This window comes from Miniopterus schreibersii (genome assembly GCF_964146895.1).
Source record: "Miniopterus schreibersii genome assembly, chromosome: 18".
Lineage (NCBI taxonomy): Eukaryota > Metazoa > Chordata > Mammalia > Chiroptera > Miniopteridae > Miniopterus > Miniopterus schreibersii.
Window position 1 is genome coordinate 15082225 of NC_138121.1, and position 14025 is coordinate 15096249.

Below are 14025 nucleotides of genomic sequence, written 5' to 3' on the forward strand. Positions count from 1 at the left end.
GTTATTAAAACACATTTTGTTGCCATCCAGGCTTGGCTCCCTATGAAAATTTTCCACTCTGGAAAGGAAACCCTGGGCTACTGGCCATGAGGGTCATTATATGGTTTTTTCCTTTCCTTTCCTTTGGCAATCGACTTCAGGTAACAAGCCTTTTGTCAGGATAATATGAAAAGTTTGTGGTAATAATCCTTGACGAATTTAAAAGGTCTTTTTGTGGTTTATGTCTGAATTTCAGTGGCCCCCAATCCCATTCATCTAAAATGTGGTCAGAACCCCATATAGGATAGTCTAATACTTCAGTTTCACTTCAACACTGGTGGTAGGAGGGAAAAACAGTGGTAAGAAGGAGCCTCCGGAGTTCAGGAGATCCGAGTTGGAACCTGAACTCTGCCCCTTCCGATCTGTGTGACCAAGGGGAAGCCCCTTTCCTCTCAGGCTTCATTTCCTCACCTTGAAAGTGGGAATAACACCACCGCCTATCTGCTGGGACTGTGAGGATTAAGTACATTCTCACACGTGAAGAGCCTGACTCAGAAACGCTCCTTCTTAGCTCATAATTCTTTAAATAGGGATTGCCAATGGGTTCGCTCGAAGGGATGCGGTAAAAGCCTCTATAGCTCTGTTTCCTCTTATTCCATTATGTGATGAGCTCTGGGAAAATCCTCGCAGAAGTTGTAGTCATCAGAGCTTGCTTCTGTTCCACGCCCCTAAATCCTCCCTTCCCACTGGTGGGGCTGAGGCCAGTGCTGCAGAACCGTGGACAGCTCCACTTCTTAGCGCTGCTGGCTGCCTGAGGGAGCGAAAGGGACTTGGAGGAATTTTCCCAGAAAAGCTGTGTTAGTGTGGGGGGTTAGGGATCACAAAGGCTGCAGTTTCCCAGCATGCATGCCAATGGCATTCTTCAGTATGACCAGCCCTCCTGGAATATTCTGAGGAACCTCTCCTCAGAAACCCATGAAATCTACCCATAAGATATACTGAAACTTCAGGCCCTTTCCTTCTCTCTTATAAACTCCAAGAATTTTTTTTTTTTTGAGCCCAAGAAGAATAGAAACACCACCCACATCTTCCTGTATCTGCTGATATTTCATTTGTCTGGATTAGGTACAAGGATTAAACATTCTTGATTAACTTCAAGTGAAAGTAATAACGTGTGAGCATGAAGAAAGGTTTTACAAGACAAAGAGATTGGGGTGTGAATTAAAAGAAACATAAAATAATGTTATTGCCTGTAGGTAATGTTGAGCGTCATTCTCTAATCAGAATAAGCAGGTGGCTCAATTTCTGAAGTAATTTAGCTTTTCACTCTCCAATGCAGAACACAACACACAGTCACCTTCTGAACAGGCAGGGAAGATATTAAGTCCTATTTTTACTTTATGATACTGAGTCACATAGTTCAATGCAAATCACATGGATTCCAAAGTAAGAACAATACCAGGTATTTAAATACCTCCTTTCCTTTGAGAAGTTTGAAAGATTTTGTGGCTGCTTGAAATCCCTTTACAGCAACTCCAGGAGAAGAGACACTGTCACCACGTGGGCATTTAAGACTGAGCTCATTTCATCCAACCCCCCTACTCCCATCATTAGGCCTGGAAGAGCCAGTGTTTGCCAGCTCTTTATAGGCTCCTGATAGTTGCATTTTCTGGGCCACATTGCCAACTAGGAAAAGAAGCCTTATGTTTGAAAAATATGTTATTGACTAATAACAGGAAGGGAAAAGGGTAAAAGTGAAACAGGAAAAAAAGGAAAAAGAAATCACAGAGGGAGAGGAAGAAACAGGAAAGATGCTTAAACCTCCCTGATCTTGATGTTTTCCATGCATTTTCCTCATAAATGGATTTGATGCCCACCCCCAACTGGATGGAAACTTGAACAAAGGCCTTTAATCAGGCCCTCTTTAAATATTTCCCTACGGGTGAGGACGGTAGCAGTCCCACTGCTTGAATTAGCTTGAAGGAACTGCAGGCAAGAACATCAACTCAGGACTCCAAGGGCCGACCGGGAATCCCCAAATAGAAGGGTTTCTAGTTTTCCCCTAACAATGCTCACACCCACCCTGAGCCTCCACACCATGGTTAAACTTCCCAGCAGAGGTCGCTGTGGATACTGGCAGTGAATATTTGAGACTGGACCTGGCAGGGCTGGGTGGTGACTCCGCTATCTGGTAACTGCTCTTCTTGTGGTTACACCGGGAAGGGGGGGTTCTCAGGTAGGGATTATAACAAAGCCACATAGCACCTTTGCCATAAAAGTACTATGAAATTGAGGTCACTTGCTGGCAGTGGGCAGGTACAGGAGAGCTGTTCTCATCCTCTAGGGGTATCTACCCATAGTGGTATCTCTGTGTCACACTAGTGCCCTCTCTGTGAGTGTACCTGGTATTACTGTGAGGCCACCTGTCACTGACCAGCAACCCCAGCCCCAAGGTCCTTCTAGACATGGAGATCAAAGTTACAAAATGTGCCTTGCCACACAATCTTACACCTACTCAAAAGGGACTCTGTTGATGGGTCCCCCAAGCCTCACTTGGCAGCCTGTGGTGGTGAGAGGTGAGAATTCTGGTTCTCAGCCTGAATATTCTGAGGGATGGAAAGGGCAGGGCTCTGGTGAGGATGTTAGGCTCAGATCTGAGACCCCAGAATGGCTCACTTTCTGGATCACACCCAGGCATGCAGGCTAGGCCCAAGGTGGCCTGAAGCTACCTCCATCCTGAGGACATCCACTTGGACCCTAGTTCATTACTGTGGGTTGAAAGTGGAAGGGGAAACCACTCTGCACTCATCCCCACCCCCAACATCCAAGGCCACTGGGTAGGTGGTTCCTCTTCTCACACACTCAGCCAGATGCCCAAGTTCACCATGACACACACATGAACACTAGAGCACTCAACTGCACATTCACCCAGTTAGTTATACACATTCACACACATTGACCCATGCAAACACACTGTGACAAACACAAACACACTCAAACCCAGGAACCAAATTGTACTTATCATGGCTGATGGCTTGCGTTTGGGGTGAGGGGGTTCCAATCAGGATGCCCCTCTGGACCTTGGCCCACTCAGGACTACTGGACTGTGGGCCCCTCCCTGTCAGGCGGAGTTACCCAACTGTCCATACCCTTGTGGTCACAGGTCTTGAACGCCCCCCCCCCCCCCGAGGGACCCTGGTTACCATCACACACTTGGCACCTGGGTGCTGGGCTGGCAGCGGGGGTGTGTTTGGGAGAGGGGGGCTGCAGGGAGTAAGAGTGCGGGGCATAGCGCCCTGGCGGGGCTCAGCCACCTCCTCTTTTGGGATTTTCCATCTCTGCTCGCGAGGGCCCGCGAGGATCGAGCGCTCTTTGTCTCCCGCCCAGCATCTGGCACATTTCCTCAGAAGCTCCCCGCGCCGCGCCCGAAGCCCCCCTTTCCTGGCCGCGCCCCCCGCTCAGCCCTTGGCGCAGGCCCGTCGGCGCAGCGGCCGCCGCTTTGTCCGTCCGCGGCTGCCGGGGCGGAGAGCGAAAGCCCCGCGCCCGGAGCCCCCGCCGCGTGCCGGGGACGTAGGTCTCAGCAGCCCGATTTGGGGCGCACGCGGGGTCTGCGGACGCGGGGGGGTCTGCCCGGAGCTCCGGGGTGCTTCAGAAGGAACCGCCCTGTCCCGCTCCGCACAAGTCCACCCGGGTCTGGCTCCCCTCTGCCGTCCAGGAGCCCCGGCCCCTGGGGCGGGGCAGGGCGGGGCGGGGCAAGGAGGGTCGTTCCGACTGATTGCCCCTGGCCTGGATCCAGGTAGAGAGGGCCTAGGAGGTAAGACCTGGGAGGGGAGAGGTCCAGAGGGTTCCCTCAACCCCTCTTACTGCCCCCCCCCCGCACCTCACCCCCAGGCCACTCCGACCTTAGGCGCGGGCCCGAGCGCAAAGGACCCTGAGAACCCGTCGGTGCTTCCTGTACCCACGACTCCCAGCAGGGCGGGGAGAGGTCTCCTAGGAGGCCTTTGCCTCCTAAGCCCCAACCCCCTCTCCCCCAATAACCTAGGCAAGTCCAAGTAAGAGGGCCGGGGGGGTGGGGAGAGTCCCCTATCTTCACAAAACGCTAGGCTTCTGGAGAAGGTGGGCACGGGAAAGGGGCATCCTGATAGCCCCAACCGCCCTTCCTCAATAACCCCAGGAGGGTCTGAGCAGAAGGAGGATCCTGCGGTCTCACCCATCACACCCAGACCCCCTCTGTAACCTCGAGCAGCCGCGGTACCGTGCGGAAGGGTCCCCTGCCTCCGAACCTTTCATCCCTTCCGTCCTCAATAATGCAAGCACTCGCGACTTCAGACTCCGGGGAGGGAGGCTCCGAGCTCTCGGCGCCCTCAGGAGAGACGGGGCGGGGGAGTGGCCCCTCAGCCTGGCCCCTCACACGCCGGCGCTCTCCCTCCACCGTAAAACAAAAACTAACCCCAGCTGCTCCGACCTCAGGCGCCTGGCTACGGGGAGGCGCGCGGGGCGCCCGTCAGCAGCTCTCCGGGACAGATGGTCTTGAGGGCGGTGAGGACAGGTCCCAGCAACTCCCCAGGCCCCCCATTCCCTTCCCAATAAAACAAAAGCGAATTCAGCAGCACCGACCTCAGAGAGGCGAGAGAGCGGTCAACGCCGGGCAGTGCACCTGGCTCCTGCGGGCTCCTCGAGGCCCCGGCTTCCCGATGGTAGTTCTCGCGGCGGCGGTGGCGGCGGTGGCGGCAGCTGCGGAGGCGGCCGCAGCTCCCGCGGCTCCCGCTTCCCGAGCCTTCCTCGGACTCAGCACCTGGAGGGACGAACAGCTCCGCGCCTCATTCCGATGACCCCGCCTCCTGTGAGCCGCCATAGCCAATGGAGACCCGGGCCTCGCCTAGGAGGCCGCCCATTGGGGGGGTGTTTTCCCCTCTCCCTTCGGCTCCGCCCGAGGGTTCCTAGGTGCCTCTGTCGAGACCACAACCCCCAGACACCGCCGGCGTTTTCGCACAGCATCCTGGAACTTGTAGTTCCTTAAGGACCTGGAGCGAGCCTCCTGCTGCGGGGAGGTAACCAGAAATGGACTGCATTTTCCAGGGTGCATTGAAGAGACGGAGGCGCTGAGAGGGCGGGAGGACTGTTTCCATAGCAAAGGCGGCTGGTTGCGGATGGCTGACGGAGACATGGGAACCCTCGAAGAGATTGTGCGTGACTTCGGGGAGCCTCTTGGGAGGCCATTTGGATTCTTTCCTTCTCCTTGTTCTCCACCTCGGGATTCTGGGCCTCAGTTTTTCTGTCTGAGAAGAGGGCGTGGAGCCGTCCTCCTCGCCCACACTCCGCGGTGACGGGGCAAACTGGGGGCGAGCGGCTTTGGTTTGCCCAACAAAGGTGAGAGAGGACGGAGGAGACCTTCCCACCACGTTCTGAACTTTATCCCTCGACTTTTGTTTCTGTCTTGTCATAGAGAAGTGCATTATTTTTTATCATAACGTTTGGGCTATGAAAGCCTTCCCATCCCGTCCTCCCCCAGGTTCTGGCCCCCTCCTCGCCGCCCTCCGATCCCGCGGCGTCTCCCTCAGCGTAACCAGAGGGCGCTTCTCCTGCTTAAAACCCTTCACAGGCTTCCCGTTGCCTCAGGAATTAAGCCAACACCCCTCAACATCGTTTGAAAAACCCTTCAAGATCTGGGCTCCACTTTCTTCTTTTTTAAAAACCTTTGGCATCGATATTTGGCAGGCGGTCTCCCGCCCAAGAACTAACCAAGGCCCGACCCTGCTTAGCTTCCGAGACCAGGCGGGTTCAGGGAGATACGGCCTTACGGGCTCCGGGCGGCCAGGACTCCACCTTATTGCAATACTCTGAACTTTGGAAGCCGAGAGGCCTTAACAGCCTGTTTTCTCTCACTCCCTTGGGTCTCTCCACCTTGCATTTTGCTAACTCCTTATACTCTTTAAGCCCCAGCCTAGACGCCACCTCCCGCATGAAGCCTTCCTAGATGCCCGGCTTGGTATTAGGAACCCCACCTTCTGTTTGAGCAGCACCCTCTCCTTCCCCTGTTCCACTTGTGTGCTTATGTATCTGTCTCCCACATTAGATTATAAGATCCACAGAGCAGGGGCCATGTCTATATATTCATACTTAAAGTACAGTGCCTATGGTGTCTGGCACATAGGAGGCACTCAATGGATATCTGTTGAATTGAAAATGAATTGAACTTTAATTGAATTTCACTCATACCTCCATAACCTTGATTTCCTAAGGTTGGGTGTTTCCCAATGTTGAAAGTGTTCAACTAGAGGGATGCCACCTGTTTGGAGAAATGTTTATGTCATTCCTACAGTGGATTGGAGTTTTGCCTGAATGCCGGAGGGCCCTTCCAAACCTTTGACGCTAGGGAGTGATAGATTCATGCCTATTATTCCTTGGAAGTCCTATGAATACTTCCCTAAATGTCATTAGTTCTTCTCGTTCCTCTATTTCTAGCTGATGGTCCGTCTCCTTTTTGCCCCTAAATGCCCTGCCTTCCACTCCCTTTCTGGGAAAGATCTGGCCCTGAAATGAAGACAGTCCTAGATTCCTGCCTGTCTTTCAACCCTCTGTTCAGCTTCGTAGGGCCCTGGCGGTGATGTCCCACCTTGCTAGGTAGCATCTTTTCTGAATCCTTCCCCACTCAGGGCCCTGGTGTTAGCTAAATGGTCCAGTTAATCCCACACATGCTTCATTAATCCCACACATGCTTCATAAATACACTTTTGGGTGTATTTCAGCTAAAGCATTCTTGGGAGAATGCCTTAATATATGGGAATGATTAATTCATGGCCAAAGAAGTAACCAGGGGGACTATTACACTGAACCTGATTCAAACCAAAAAGACAGGGCCTGCGCAAAAGCAACCCTGTCATTCTGGAGCTGATGGCGTCCAGGGAAGGAAGGCTAGGATAGGGGAGAGAGTAAAATGGATGGCATTTAGCGAAGAACTGATGACTTCTAAGAGGCATGGCAGAGGGGCTTTGATCCTGGCTCAACCATGAGGGAAAGCCATTGGGGCTGGATGAGCAGGTGGGACCTCATTACTAAAGATAGAAAACTGTAAGAGGTGGGGGGAAGTGGGATTTGTGGTGAAGCAGAGTGCCTGGTTCTGTGGATGCAGTGAAAGTAGAAGCTATTGGAACAGTGGGTAGAGGGAAGACTACGCCACAGAGTGGGCATCAGCAGAGGGCCTAGAGCCACAGCTGAAACTCTAGAGGTCAGTTTAGCCCTTTAGGAGTAGAGCTAGTTTCCAGAAACTTGTTACAAATAGGGAAAAAGTCAGGTTCCACGATTCTCCTTAAAATAGCATCTGCCCAGCCAACTAGAGTCAGGAAACCTGGATTCTAATTCTAATTTTGCCTCTGATTAGATGTGTGATCCTGGGCTGGACCGGTTTCTTTTATTGCAAAATACTTATTTATTGGTTTTAGGAAGCAACTAATAAAGTAAAGGTGGGGGAATTCAAATCATTTTACTAGTTGTGTGGCCTTGCGCAAACAACCTTCTCGGATCTGCAGTTTGTTTATTTGAAAATGGTGTAATGGATAAATGAGATGCCTTGTGTAAAATGCTTCATAAATATCAAGCACTTAAATATTAGTCTGGTTCCACATTTTGCGTCTCGCATTATCAGGAATTGGTTTGACTGTGAATAAACAGACAGGAGGTAACATCCCAGGTAATCTGGGTTCAAACTGCCTTCTCTTGTTAGTTGTATGATTTTGGTCAGGTATATGCTCAATATATTTGTTTTGTCATCTTTTAAGGGTGCTTTAGAACAGAGAACCCTAGGAGAATGGAATTCTAGATGCTTAGAAGCTAGAGTTGCACACTTTGTTAGAGGGGGAAAAGGTCTCAGTAAAGTTCCACGGGTCTTCTAATTAAGCGACAAGAGGATTAACCAGAATGCTGAATCTCAGACATGGGGTCGGAATGATTAACCAGGGCTGGCTCCCAAAGAGCCTAGTATACCAGGCTGAGGAATATAATTTTATTCTAAAGATAATGAAGGTTTTTAAGGAAATGTGCATTTTGAAAAGGTCTAGGGCCTGTGTGGAGAAAGGCAAGAAGATGAGGCTGGGATATATAGGTCAGAGGTGATCCAGCATCTTTACTATGAAGATGCAAAAGAGGGGGTGGATCTGAGATGCATACGGAGGTAAATATTCAGAGGACTTAGTGATGAGTTGAAGGTGTGGAGGAGTGGTGAGTCAAGGATGATGCCCAGATGTCTGCCTTAGAAAACTAAGTGGGTGGATGGTGGTGTTTTCCTCTGAATGTGAAATAGTAAAGGAGCAGGTTTAGGCAGGAAGAGGAGGAACTGAGTTTGAGGTGAGTGGGAGACATCCAAGTGAGATGTCTAGGAGGTGATTTGGAGCTTATCTTGGGAAAATGCCTTAATATATAGGAATAATTCATTCGTGGCCAAAGAAGTAACTAGGAGGACCATTATTACCCTGAACCTGATTCAAACCAAAGAGACAGCCTGAGGGCCTGTCATCCTTGAGAGATCTGATCTGAAGCAGCTCTTAAGTTATCATGTTATCAGCATAGACATCATAATTGAAGCCATGGGAATGGATTAATTCCCTCAGTAGAGAGGGTCTAAGAGAAGACCAAACTCCCTTGGGAAATACCAACATTTATGGGACAGGTAGAGGAAGAGAGGCCCAGAAGGAGAGGTGAGAAGGATAGTCAGAAAGATAGGAGGAAAACCAAAAAATTAGGTATGCCACAGAAGCCAAATGGAGGAAGTGAGGTGACATGGTGCAGAATGGTCAAGTTAGCCAAGGTCTGAACAAGTGAACACCTAAATTAGCAACAAAGAGGTCACTGGCAACCTTGGAGAGTAGGTTCAGTGGAGTAGCAGGGACAGAGATGTGAGTGCATGGGAAGTGGATGTAGATAGCTCTTGGGTGTTGTTTTGAAGGGGAGGAGGGAGAAAACCAGAAAGGATGTAGAGTCAAGAGACAACTTTGTTTTAAGTTGGGAAAGAAAAGGACATTGAAAAATGCTGATGGGGGGAAGTTAGTTGAGGATACAGGAAAGAGAATGATTGAAGGGTGCAGTGAGGTCAGCAAGGGGGGGGGTGAGGGTGGGAGGTTGGAGGTGGGAGGGTTCAGAGTGAGCCTCAGGCATGAAGAGGGCTGACTCTTCCTCTAAGATGGGAAAAGAGAAGGGAAGGAGGAGTTGGAGATGCAGGTAGGTCAGTAAGTGGGAAGCTTGTAGAAAAAGGAAAATACTCAAGATTGCCACTGTGGAAAAAAGGAGGGAAAGCTAATAGCAACCCACAGAGACTGAAGGCAGTGGTGAGGGCCTGCTGAGGTTGGAGGCCATGGATTTGTTGGGGCACATATATTAAGGCATTCTCCCAAGATAATCTGTGTGGTTGTGAGCTTTTTGTTGTTGTTGTTAATCCTTACCTGAGGATATTTTTTCCATTGATTTTTTTTTTTCTTTTTTTTTTTTTAGAGAGGGAAGAGAGTGGGAGGGAAGGAGGGAGGGGGAGAGAGAAAGAGAGAGGAGCATTGTTGTGAGAGAGACACATTGATTGGTTGCCTCCTGCATGCACCCTCACCAGGGCCAGGGATCAAACCTGCAACCCAGGTACATGCCCTTGATTGGGAATTGAACCCACAACCCTTTGGTTCGTCAGCCAGTGCTCTAACCACTTATCCACACTGGCCAGGGTGATGGTGGGCTTTTTTCAGCATCTCATCAGCCCTGAGATAGGCGTGGAGAAGGCTACTGGTGACACTGATCCAGGGCTAGGCTTTGCTGGACAAAAGAGACTAGAAAGCGAGGCAGTTGCAGATGTTGACAACAGAAGTGGACATAGTGGTCCACAAGAGGAAGGAGGTGAAGCCAAGATGGAATGGACAGATGGGTAGGGTGGAGTTCTCTGTGGAGTGAGAGGATAGATGTGATGGATAGGAGGGAAGAGCAGGGAGGACAGGCAATGCTGGTGAGAGGTGGAGGAGCTCTGGTCAGGGGCGAGGTGAGGGTGGCTGGAGAGGACAGAGGAGGTCACGGGATTGAAAGGCAAATTCTCCCAGAAAGTTGGCTGCTTTGAAGGAGAGAAGGAACCCTTGTAGCTCTGCCAAAGTGTACAGTGAGTGGGAAATTAACAGATGATGACAAGGAGGAGGAATAGGGCGCAGAGCCGTCTGACATGAGTGTCACAGAAATCAAGATGTTGGGGGAACTAAGAAGAAGTCCTCTTACCCAAGGCATGAGGGTTAAGGAGAAAGAGAACCAATGAGCTTTCTCATATATCTTCACAGAAGTATTATCTCAACATCATCTAAAAATGATCAGTTTTATGCACAGCTAAAAGGCAGGATGTCTAGGAATAAAATTAAACTAACAAAAAACAATTCCAGGTTTCATGGTGAAGTTCTATCAACCAAGTTCAAGGGTAGCGATTCTTACAATTTATGTTTTGGTATAGTTTGTAGATTTAAGTATGTGCATAATCAACTAGAAAATGTGTTTGAGAATTTAGCAAATTTCATTTCTTAGCAAAGATTTGTTTTCTCAGTTTAGAACATAAATTAGAGAACTTGTGTTAATTTTTTTTCAAATGTAGAGCTTAGAGCTTAATTCATGCCTCCAAAATGCCATGAATTTGAAATGCAGCCATTTCCCTTTCTGTATCCTTGAGAAGGGTTATAAGGACTTTATTAGTTTTTCAGATAATCTCACCAGTACATACAGACTTCCCACAAGCGTCTCCTACCAATAAGGTTGGATTGTGAGTGATGCTGCCGAAGTGTTGTGCATGAGATGTTTAAGACAAGTCAAATAAGCAGCCAACTTTAGGATTTCCCAGACAGCAGCTTAGTTCACAATTATGGGACTTGATATAGAATCTGAAATGTGCATCTAAATGTTAATTGAGAAAAACGATCCCCATAATTTCCAAAGAAAAAAAGGATGTAATCGGTTAATTGTTTTGAGCAATTTCTGTCTTTAAAAAAAAGTCAATGTTATTTAAAAGTGTTTTTATATGGTTGATAAATCTTTGTAAACTTGAAATAAGCCTTCTCTTCGAGCCCCTTGAAACAGTGGGTGTTCAGGAAATATTTTGCAAATCAATCCATGAATGTTATGGTAATCTGTTCGTGTTTAAAATTCTTCCTTTCATCCCAAACTTTTATAGATATGCTTATAAAAGGGTTGATTCTTTTTAAACATAAGTCAGATCATTTCACACCTCTGCTCAAATTTCTCCACTGGCTACTTCGTCTCATGGCAAGCAAAAACTAATGCCCTTATAATGGCCTATAGGGCCATATACACTCACTCCTGTAGCCTCTCTGCCTCATCCCATAGGTCCCCTCTGCTTCAGCACATTGACCTCCATGCTGTTCCTTGATTGCCCCAAGGACACTCTAGCCTCAGGGCCTTTGCACTTGCTGTTCTCTTTGCTTTGAAGCTCTTTCCCTAGATATCCCTCATGGACATCCCATATAAAATGGCAGCCTTGCCCTGGCCAGTGTGGCTCAGTTGGTTAGAGCATCGTCCCATACCCTGAAAGGCTGAGGGCTGGATTCCTGGTCAGAGCACATACCCAGGTTGCTCATTTGATCCCCAGTTGGGGCACATGTGGGGGAGGCAATCGATTGATGTTTCTCTCTCACATCTATCTCTCTCTCTCTCTCTCTGTCTTTCTCCCCCTCCCTCTCTCCCTCTCTTTAAAGTCAATAAAAATAAATAAATAAATAAATAAATAAATAAATAAATAAATAAAGTCACATACTTTAAAAAGTAAAAAAACAAAACTTTTCAAAATGACAGCCTCTCCTGACACTTGCTATCATCCTTTCTTGCTTTTTTTTTTTTCCAGTATTACCATCTGACATATACATTCTCTTATCTGTTTATTGTCTGTCTCTCTCCCGCTCTTACTCTTCCAGTAACCCACTAGAATAAACTCTCCATTACGGTAGAGGCTTTGTCTATTTTGTTTACTGCTGTACTCACAGAATGTGGCATAGCACCTGATACATAATAGTTGCTCAGTAAAACATGTTGAATGAATAAAAATAACACGTCATCCATAGCATGTGACCCTGACATCTGTTTTTTATTTTTCCACGTTATGGTCCACATGTAGGAAACGTGTCTATAATCTTTCATATTCTGGAAATCATAGTTTAGATATAACTTTGAGTTCTGCTTTATTTTTTCCTAACATCACATGCAATAAGCATTTTCCTTTGCTAAGATTGAATTCATTTGTTCATTCACTCATCTATTCAATGAATATTTAATGAGGGGCTTCTATGTTCCAGACAGTACTGGATCTGTAGTGGTGAACAGGACACAGGACTTACCCTCGAGGAACAGATTCTTTATAAATGCCATCTGTAATGATTGCCTAATATTCCATCAAATACCACATTATACTTAACCTCTCCCCTATTTAAGACTTTGTGTTTATTATTTTAAATGATGTAATGAATACTCTAAGCTTATAGCAATTACCCTTTACAAATTATTCTTGAAGGTAAATTCCCAAATGCAGTTATTGGGTTGAAGGATTAAACATGGTTTTGTTGTTTTTATACTATCTGCCACATTGATTTCAAAAAGGGTGATAACCCATTTTACCCAGTTGCCAGCATGAATGTTCCAGCTTCATCACAGCCTCTCCAGCATTGGATATTATTTTCAGTTTTGGGTAATGTAAAGTATAAAATGATCATTTTATTTATAATTTGTGTCTATTAAGAATGCACATGTTTCTTTTTCTTCTTTTGTCATTTGTTAGTTCAGCAGGTCCTTAGGAGGCTCTTGGAGGGCCATTGTCCTACCTTGTAGATCATGCCCAACATTTAGCATCTTAGAGTTGGAAAGGAATGAATTCATCATCTAGCTTAACTAAAATTCTGATAGATGGCTTTCTAGCCTCTGCTTGTGTAGCCTGGCAATGGGGACCTCACCATCTTACAAAAGCCTGTCTTGTTTTTGCCCTTTTCTACAGGTGTTGAACTACCTTCTGGTCCTGTGGCTCCCATGTGGCTCCAGTTCTGCTCTCTCAAGCAGCAGAGCCCGCGTACCAGATGTTACAGAACCTCCCTACCTTTGCTGCCCATCTCTGCAAATAGATGGCTAGAATGGCCAACTCCAGGTAAACCTGGCAGACCTTGAGGTAAAGACGCTGTCCTACCCACAAGTCTCTAATTGGCCATATCAGCAGCCTCTTCAACTGGGTTCATATGAAACTTAAAGTCAGCTGAAATTCTAAGACCTTTATGTGGACCCACAGCTAAACCTAGTTCCTCTCATCCCATATATCTGTAGTTGATCTTTTAAAACCTGAAAACAAGACTTTGCTTTTCTCCCTATTTTATTTCAATATGTTGTTAGAAAAGCTGCCCTGGTCCCACTCCTGCTGTCTAAGATGGGGATAATAAGAGTCAATCTGACAACTTCACTTGGTGTGATCAAATGCGATGAAGTTGTATATTTGTCGCTCATTTTGGTTGCCTGACAGCTGAGCCTCCTTCCTATGCTTGAGGAATTCCCTCCCTCATGAGGTGGAACCATTCCTATGCAGCTAGGACCTGGGCATCAGCCTGAGGCTCAGGCTCCTCTAGTCCGACAAGCCCTCTCTCTTCCCAGTGGGGCTCCTCACCAATTTTGAATTGGAAGCCAATGAGAGCAAAAAAGGAGGGTCTCTTTTGCAACCCTTTTAGTGCTTTGACAGGTACAATCTCAGTTTCCAGTGACAGCAGTTTAATGGATAACATCCCTTATAAGGAGTCTGTGGTGTAGGTAGCAGGGATGGTATGCCAGACTCAGTCATCACAACGATGTCTTCTTAGACCACTGCTGATTTGGAGTTTGGGACATTGTTCTTGACTGTGTACTTCCAAACCTGATTTTCTACCTTCCTGGAGATTTTGTGAGCTACTCACTATCTTTTAATTTATGTCCTTTGCCATGTACATCCACCAAAGTTAGTTACTTTTGCTTACAACTAAAAATTCTAACCAATACATGCAGGATATGAAAAGTAAATTGGAA

At 47.5% G+C, this 14025-nt stretch overlaps 1 protein-coding gene and 1 long non-coding RNA gene across 2 annotated transcripts in view; one reads left to right on the forward strand and one right to left on the reverse strand.

The window, feature by feature from the left end:
* Positions 1–4775, reverse strand: part of SMPD3 (sphingomyelin phosphodiesterase 3) — a 76249-nt gene extending 71474 nt beyond the window's left edge. Inside the window, exon 1 of the mRNA XM_081119237.1 lies at positions 4597–4775. The gene's annotated coding sequence lies outside the window, so the exon portion shown is untranslated. The remainder of the gene's footprint in view (positions 1–4596) is intronic.
* A 346-nt stretch (positions 4776–5121) lies between these two features.
* Positions 5122–14025, forward strand: part of LOC308547606 — a 62727-nt gene continuing 53823 nt past the window's right edge. The window contains exons 1-2 of the long non-coding RNA XR_013997523.1: positions 5122–5349; positions 12980–13126. This is a non-coding gene — a long non-coding RNA (uncharacterized lncRNA). The remainder of the gene's footprint in view (positions 5350–12979; positions 13127–14025) is intronic.